General features: G+C 51.6%; 1 pseudogene; it reads right to left on the bottom strand.

Annotated features, from left to right (window-relative positions):
* Positions 1-211: 211 nt before the first annotated feature.
* LOC120591965 (uncharacterized) lies at positions 212-331 on the bottom strand (annotated as a pseudogene).
* Positions 332-9,179: the final 8,848 nt, after the last annotated feature.

Raw genomic sequence — 9,179 nt, 5'->3', positions numbered from 1 at the left:
TACCGTTTTACTCTCTCCTTAACTGCCTGCTGGTGGACAAACTCAGATCTTTTCAGTGACTGATGGTTGGGTAGCGTTGGCCTCTCCGGACACCCAGATTTCTTTGTTGGGGAGCCCCTTGGTGTTTATTTTGCTGTTTTCAGGAGAGTTCTTTATTATTATTATTATTATTATTATTATTATTATTATTATTTTTATTTATTTATTTAAATGCCTACAGCACCTGGTCTTCCTAGGTGGTCTCCCATCCAAGGACTAACCAGGCCCGACCCTGCTTAGCTTCCAAGATCGGACCGGATGGGGCACGTTTCGGGGGGGCGTGGCTGTAGACTCAGGGAAGTTCTGATAGGTGCCCCACCCTACTCCCTGTGTCACTGGGAACTGGGGGGCAGGGCTTAAATGTAGAGCTAGGGGGAGATGCTGAGGAAGGTGAATCTCCTGGCAGATTTCAGCCCTGGGAACGCAGGCCCGCATCTCAGGAGGGGGAGGGGATTCCCTTGTCAGTGAAAGGTTCGACGCACAGGGAAATTCAGTCACGGAGGATACAACTCAATATTCTGCCCGACCGTGATATGCCACGATTTACTCGGTATTAGACACAGCTTAGCAAAGTGGGTTTTATCCCCAAACCTCACTCATTACGTGAAGATGCTGGCCAGGTATCAGCACAGCCTGGGCCGGCCGAGAGCAGTTGGCCCATCATCTGCCATGTCTATGGACTCCAGGGACTGGGACATTTACACCCAGAATCACGAAGAGAATTAGCACGTTGATGCCTTTGTCCCTGACCACCACGCCCTTCGCCCTGGCCCCAGCCTGGCCTCGGGGTCTCCGGGCGTTCTGCCAGCCTCCCCACCTGCCCGCCACTTTGTGCTAAGACCCCTGCTTGGCCGTGTCCTGCATCTGCTGCTTCCACGTGGCTTTGTGTTTGTGCGGAAGTTCATGGCATGACTCTGACTTCCCCGAATGCGGGGCAGAACGATGGCTTTTATCTCCTTGTCTCATTTTTGCTATATATTTATCAACATCCAGTGTGGTTTGAATTTAATTCAAGAAATATTTGTCTAGCGCTTCTAGTGTACCATGATGGAGATCAAGAGATGCTTCATTCACGGTTGATACCTGCACAAGGAGTGATTCTCTTCCCCAGTATGCCAGGCTGGCTTTGGGAAGAGGAGACACATTTTCCTGAAGGTCTCTCCATTCCCACTCACGTTTATCGGTTATAGATTTTTAAGTATCCTACGGGCCAGGCACTGTGCCGAAGCCCCTCCTGGAGCTCTCTCATGGAGCCTCTGCACGGCACCCTTATGAAAAGGCCATTGCCATTCCAGCCTCATGGATGGAGAACCTGAATTCCAGGCTCAGGGCGGTTGCACGACATACCCAAAGCACCCTGCACAGAGAAGCAAGTTTCTCAAGGGTATGGATCGGTAAGTGGCAGAGACAGGAGCAGAACACAAGCCTCTGGGACTCCTTGGCCCCAGCCATTAACACAGAAGGAGGACTAAACACTTACAGAATGACTGAATGGCCGTTCTATGCCGTGGCTTAGATGGCTTTGCAGGACATTTGTAGAAATGGGATAAAAGACCTTAAAAATAGACAAGGCAGAATAATATGTGAGTACTATAGTAGATCAGGGATAACCGATTTGATGGCGTGAGAGACCTTTGTGATCTTGTTCAATCCCAGTATCTTCATGAAATCAATGAAGAGACTTCATGAAAGATTATTGACATTTCAGAACTTGTCCAAAGCCACAGAACCACTGTCAAAAGGTTGAGCCACCCCATGATTCTAAGTGCCGATCCACTATACATTTTGATACTTCCTCCTGCCTCGATGGCTCCTAACAGTCAAATGTTACTAGAGTTTTAGCACTTTATGGAAAAGCATTTTTTTGGATAAACGGTGTCTGGTTGTGCTCATCAATCTAGGGAACAAAGATGGGGGTAGAGCAAGTCGCTCCTCAGCCTAAATGATGCAGCGATATCGGGGTGAGTCTGCAGGGTTCAGTGGCTTACCAAAAGCGAGTAACGTCAGTCTGAATTGGTATTTACAAACGAAGCGATGTTATTAGTGGGGTAATTTGGTTAAATGAATATTGTGCCAAATGATCTCAAATTTATAAGATAACACTTATAGCAATTTTATGGAAAATTGCTTCCAAAATTATACCCTTATAAAGTGCACACATTAATAACACACCACAAGGACACATAAATTATATAAGAGTCATATCTTTTCGCATTTGCGTACATTGAATAATGCGATGTTTTTGCAAGAGCGAAAGGTATACTATGTTATTAAAACATATCGGCATTTCAAAATGCTGCACTGAAGTCATGATAGACAACCAGAAAATACAGAAAGGATAAAGAAGTAGTGTTTTGAGCAAGATGAGATTTACGTCGCCTCAAAGGGACAAATTAAAAAACGAGACCGCACGTACAGAGATGAACACCGAATAACAACGAGGAAGAGATGACATCATCTGTAGTTATTCTGTATAGTCTGTCACACTGAAATTAAGAGATGAATGTGATCTTCAAAAATATGAGTTCGGTTATTGACAACAGCATGGAACCACCTCCTCCCACTAATTCCCGGGAACGGCGGCCGCGTCGCCGGTGGGAGAGGTCAGCGCTGCTCATCAGTCTGGAGGCAACGGGCCAGCAGCACCTCGCTCGGATACTGTGTGCCAGCCACACGGGACGGCACACAGTCGCGCCCACGAGCCACGCTTTGCGTACGTGCCCGCGTGGCGCGGTGTCGACAGATTCTTAGGCGTGGGATGAGCTTCTCTCTGCTTCGTGTTCTTCTCTCCCTTTGCTCTCTGGTGAACACCATCTCAGCTTTCAGGATTCGGTTTGAGCATCGCAACCTCCGTGAAGCCGTTCCTGACCCCTCTCATGGTGTTCCTGCTTCTCCATCTGCCCTCCACCACCCCCAGGTCCTCCGTCGTCCACTTATGTGCCGCGCTTGTCACCCTCGGACTGCGAGCAGTCTCGTTCATCCCTGTGAACCCAGCCACCATTACCGTCACTAACTCAGAGTGGTGCACATTTGGAAGGAAGGAGGAGAAGGCAGGAAGGCAGAAGGAAGAAGAAGAAGGAAGGAAAGAAGGAAAGGAAAAGGAGGAAGGAGGAAAAAAAATAATGGCAACGGCAACATTTTTGGCGTAAAAAGAAAAATAAAAATGGCATCATTTCAGCTCAGGGGGAATCAGAATCCATAAGTCAGGATCAGTCAGGATGGCAGGATCCAGGATCCAGGATAGTCAGGATGGCAGCAGGATGGCTCCATCAGGATCCTCCAGCTCACTCAGGATCCAGAATATCATCTATCTCATCTATCCAGTCCTATCATATCATCATCAAAGCTCCTCACTCCCTCAGAGCATATCGCCGCCTATCTCTATCAAAAACAGACCCAATCTCTTCTCAGCTTCTGGCGCCTTCTTACTTTGCCAAAACTAAGGCCCTTTGTGGATTGATTTTGGCTTCGATTTTGATCAGCTGCCTTCGTTTTCCAAAGTGGAGCTGGTCATGGCTGCAACTGGGGTGTCATTGTCCATTGCAGGACTTTTTCAGAAAGGCTCCTGCTCAGATCACAGCAGCGGAGCAGCTGCCTTCCATACCTAGGTCTGAAAAATCCTCCTCGGTTCTAGGACACTCCGTGTCTCTTCCTCGACCCCTTCTTCCCCACTCCTTCTGTCTCTTCTCCTTCCTCAGAGATGTGTCGAGAGCCTGCCACGTTCAAGTCGCAGAGCCAGCGGTTATGGACACAGAGCTGAACAAAATCAAGGTGGTGACGACATTGTTTTTCCGTTTATCAGAGGAGGGAAGCGCTCGGCCACATCTGTGTCTGTGCCGTCGGGGGGTAGGGGCCATTTCTACCTCCCAATACCTTTGCGACGCCCCTCTGTACCCGCAGCTCACAGCTAAGCTGCGCACCCTCATTCCCGTCCTTCCCCGGCTGTAGTTAGCATGGCGATTTCATATTCTGGAGGGGAAGGCAGGGATGCCATATTTATTCGAGAATATAAAAACAAAGAGCATAGTCTTCGTAAAGGAGGCGCCCTGTGGGACTTGGGGCTGTATTTTATCACGAGGGCATAGACACAAACTCGCAGTCGCTCGAGGTTTTAAACAGGATTGAGGTGACAAGTGAATATGTTTTGTAATGTCACGTTGGCTGCAGTGTGAGGACTGAATCAGAACCACGCGGCTACCGAGGCGCGTGGCACTGTCCCCCGCGGCTGATGCCCTCCGGGGCCGTCAGGGTGGCGGTCCAGCAGCGAAGGCATGTCGATTTGGACCTCAGTGGCAGGGCTGTGGCCTGGGGCAGGGCCCTGGAGGTGGGGGCACGAGGCACATGGCCCCGGGAGCCTAGCGGACACTGAAGCACGTCCCCTCCTTCCTGGGAGACGGGGTCCCGGTTTTGACACGGTTCTGACTCCGCTTCTGTGCCTCCTGGCGTCAGTACACGGCCACGAGAGCGGGGCGGGAGGTCTTCGCTGTTTCCTCGTCTCACCGGCCACGTTTTCCAGGATCCCAGATCCCGTGTGGTTTGCTCGTTGCGCCAGAAGCCAGTTGCAGGGGATGAACAAATCTTCTGTCTCCAGGTTCGTGATGCCTTTAAAAGAATTAGTCTTAACAACAAACTTTTCTCAGAGGCCGTTCCGTTTCCACCTGTGACGAGTCACCTCTTCAGTGAAATTCTAAAAGTTTACTTATTCCAGTTCGTTTGCAGGGAATAGTCTGTTTGTTTTAGCATCAGCTGAAAAGCAGCTTTCCTGCTTGTGGTTTGCGTATATTATGGAGAAAACCATAAGCCTTTTTGCCTGACCTGACGTATGCGAAATACGTTACACAGGTAATCACCGCGCTCCTTTACCTGAGCAAGAGATTTTTCAGCCTGGAAGAGCTTTTGAGTGGATTGAATACCTAGTAGAATGATCACGAATAGATTACTCTTCACTTAGGGGCAGCCAGCGAAATGCCCTCAGGGCAGCGCGTAGCAGGAACGTGGGAAGCGGGCGGAGGCGCCATGGGGGAGACGCTGAGAGAGCCCCAATCTTGCCGTGAGAGCGCCTCGCCTAACAGTGCAGCAAACGCAGCCCCGGCCGGCGCGTGTCTGCAAGCGGGGGGCTGCCAGCTTGGACCCCGTTGGAAGGCATCACTTCGGTGAGGTCGTTTGTGCCTGTTTGGAGGGACACAAAGCCACGGGGTCGGAGGACGCCCCCGCCGGCCTGCAGACACGTGCGTCAGTACCCAGGCCTCAGCGGCACAGCGAGGCGGCCTGCTGCGTGACCCCGTTTAAGCCCGATTGGATCCCTGAGGCCAGCAGGGTCCGTCCAGAGGTGTGAGAACTGAACCACCGGCAAGCTGGGTTTCGTGACTTTGCCTCTGTCAGCCGGGACCCCGGCCACATTCTGAAGCTTGCGCCGCTGGAGAAAAACTGGGGATACCAGTACCTCCCTCCTGGTCTTGCTCAGAGCTCAGTGAGGGGGTGCCCCTGCCTCTGGGGCCCCTCCTCTGTGTCCCAGAAGGTGCAAGGGGCCCAGACGAGGCCACTGGAGCCGATGGAAGGACAGGGCAGATGCTCGGGCTTCGCTTTCAAGCCAAAGGGCGTCGGGCATCCTTCAGGGCGCACGGACTGTGCTCCTGCCTGGCCAGGTTCGCTTCGCCGCCGGCTTCTCTGTCATGTCCTAGGTGTCAGTGTTCTGCCCCTTGTCCTCACCTGGCATTCGCCATATCGTGCAAGGGTCTGGCTCCGTATTTGCCGGGTGACGCGGGGGGTCCAAACAGAGGTGTCCCTGGGCGCTCACGTGCTCACTTTAGGGGAGTCCTGCTCCCTTCTCAGACGCCGGGGCCTGGCGCTTCCTGCCCGCTCATGAAGTGACTTCTCAGTCTGGATGCTGGGGCCTCCTCTCCCCACGACCTCCCGAACAACCCACCTTCCCCCGTTATCTGGACCCCAGACTTCAGACATGCCCCGCTTCGACGCTAAGCGGTGCCCCCACTCTGTCCTCTGTCTTACGCTCGCTCCCCCCGGACTTCTGAAGCTGACCGTCTCAGACGGATCACATGGTCCCTCTGCCACCTCCCCCAGGCCTTCAGTCTGTCCCCACTGATGGAGACCCACACTGCCGAATCTGCTGTCGTAGTCGACGCAGGCTGCCACGGCGAAATGCCTCAGACCGAGGGCTCAAGCAACAGACATTTGTCTCTCACACTCATGGAGGCTGGAAGTCCAAGGTCAAGGTGCCGGCAGACCTAGGGCTGCCGAGGGCTCTCTTTTTGGTTTGGAGATAGCCGCTCTCCCTGCGTCCTCGCGTGTCAGAGGAGAGAGGGGAACACGCTCTCCTGTGTCTGCCTTCAAGGGCACCGACCATCACGGGGCTCCAGCTTCACTACCATCCAAACACCACGGCCTCCAAATACCGTCACGCTCAGGGCTCGGCTTTCAGCCCAAACAGTCCATAGCCTCCACCCGCATCCTAGACGGGGTCAAGCTTTTGGAATGCCACCATCCCTGTCTCTGTCCGTTCAGTGCCACTCAGCCAGCCCGCCCTTCCTCCGGCTTTCCAGGGTGAGCTCACGTCCCAGCTCTCATCCATCCCCAGCGTTCTGGCCTTTTCTTTTTGCTCACGAGTCAGCATCTCTCTCTACGTCCTTCCTTGTCACTTGACTTGGCATCTGTCTCTCTCCAGGTCTTCTTTCCTGTCACACATGTGTGCGTCTCACGTGGGAACAGCACAGGTCGTCCCTGGGGGCCCTGGGAAATACAGAAAAGGTGCCACGCGACTTCGTGGAGAGTCACTTGTGCTTTAACTCAAGGGAAGATTTTAAATTAAGATAGACACACGCACAGATATATACACCCACATACACAAGTCCATAGTGGATTCAAGCAATTAAAAAAAATAAAAACAAGAAATGTCTCACGCGTTCTCACACCTGGACATTATTCACTCTGCGGAGCCATGGGAGGTACTTTGGGGGTAAAATGTCTTAGAAGAAGGATACACAGGGCACATCATCTTGAAGCCATCCGCTCTTCTTCTCGGAATGTGTGACAAACGCCCGTCACCCTCTGACCGCTAATAGCCCCGGGAGCCGCCGCATATGTCTCCCTCTGGACCCGCTGCCATCATCAGGGCTTCAGGGTCAGGATCTCCTCAGAGATTGGTTCACCTTCGTGTTTGCTGGTCGGCGCCCCCTCACTTCAGAGCCTCGTAAGATTTCACTTTTGTCTTGTTTTAGGTGAAAATAAAGAGATAGGCAAAGAACAGAAATATGTACTCTTAGCTCTCTCGAGGAAAGGGCTGATGCAACCTCTTCGTGCCTTGCGGTTAGAAAGTCGACAGATGAAGCTCAGCCTTTAATAACGAAGACGGGAGAGTCCAGCACGGCTGACCGCGTTGTGATCTCCCAAAGCGACCGAGTTTCACGGCCATGACAGAAGCGGCCACACGAGAATCTGTGCAAGGTCAGGAGGCAATGGGGCCGGCATAAGTCTCGTCTTCCCAGGAAGCATCTGCAACTGTTCCTACTTCCTTTTCCGTGATAGCTGCTCCTTTAAGGCCTTAGGAAGGTCGACTAATGCACCACCCCCCGGGGCTGCACAAATCACTCAATTATCTTTTCTTGAAACCGTATCCTCTCCCATGTCTGCTGAGCAGCACGGTCTGCACAGTGCCTGCCCTGTGGGAGTTGCGATGTTTGTTTATTAAATACATAATTTAAATAACAGAATGGGCTACGTGAATGCGGGTATGTCCATAAACACGTTGCAATTTGAAAGTCCTTCTTAACAGGATCAGAAAGTTATGTTAGTTCAAACCTAGAGTAATTTAAGAAAGCCAACTTTTTAAAAAAAATAATGAGAATATGAAAATGACAACAGGGACACATTTCTTTTAGGATCGTTCATGTGATTCTTTGCTTTGACATTTGCCAAAAACTCAAAAGATCTAGAATTATGTGTGTAGACCATTCTTTCTTAATATCTGGTCATCACTGTAGGGGATGGAAAGTAAAATATGGCCAAAATCAAGATCACTAAGCAATTGCGATAAATCACTAGTGATTGTCAGCGACATGGGTTCCGGTCATTTGAGAGTGTGTCATCTTCGTTGGATGTTGTGAACTTACTAAATGATTTCACCAGGACACGTATACCCTATCATACCACACTCTATTGGATTCCGTGTATCTTTAGTTTAGCAGGAAATATTCAAGTTTGCAAAACTTTGGAAAGTAGAATCTTTGCTACAAAACACATGTTTTGCTTTCTCTGCCATTTTGGAGCTCTTTGGGAGACGGAAAAACACGCGTGAAGCCCATACTTTCAAAACCAAGGCGGAACGAGGCCTCACCTTCCCTGGCCCATCGATTTCCTAGGGAGACGCCCTGGGGGCCCTTCAGTTGGGTTTTGGGGTGAGCAGCTGGAGGCACCCTGGGTCACATGTGTTTCGAATACTCAGCCCTATGATTGACTTGAAACCAGTTCCCACACTTAAAAATCTCAGGCAGATTTAGCAGAAATGCAGAATGGCCGTGCAGGAAGGGACACACAGAAAAAGCTTTCTCTACTGCAGATGTCCTGGCGCTTGTGGGAACTACCACCCTCGAGTTCATTTTTCTCAAAGTGCAGCGGACTCATCAGTTTGCTCTCGGCAGCGCACCGCTGATGTCCAGGAGTCCTGTCCTGAACCTCTCAAGTGAAGGCCGTCCCCGAGTGCACGTGTGGGTTGGTCTCCCCTGTGTGCTGGCCTCGCCCCGCAGAGCGCGGGGCTGCAGTTGTGTCTCGGACCCGTCCTGGCTACATAGCTCATCTGTGTCGCTGGAACGCGTGGTCTCTGCACCTCCACCAGCTCTGCGGGTCCCTCCAGGGCCACTCAAGCCCGTCCCCCCTGTGCCTCTTATGTCATTTCTTCGCCTTTGTTGGGTCTTGTTCCTTGCTGTGGCCTTACCGACCCAGATCACAGAAGCCCCACGCTGCGCCCTGGGTTTGGGATCTGAACTCTGCTCTCTCCTCCCATGTCCCTGCTCTTCCCACTACTTCAAACATCTCCAGGTGACACTGTCTTTCTGAAAATCTACGCGTCCCTTGTCACGGGCACCCATCTCTCGTTTCTCAAATTCCTGCAGCCACACAGGAAATCG

Source organism: Pteropus medius, unplaced genomic scaffold, assembly GCF_902729225.1.
Source record: "Pteropus medius unplaced genomic scaffold, Ma_sr-lr_union100, whole genome shotgun sequence".
Lineage (NCBI taxonomy): Eukaryota > Metazoa > Chordata > Mammalia > Chiroptera > Pteropodidae > Pteropus > Pteropus medius.
Note: the sequence above shows the minus strand (reverse complement) of the source record. Positions and strands in the feature narration are given on the sequence as shown.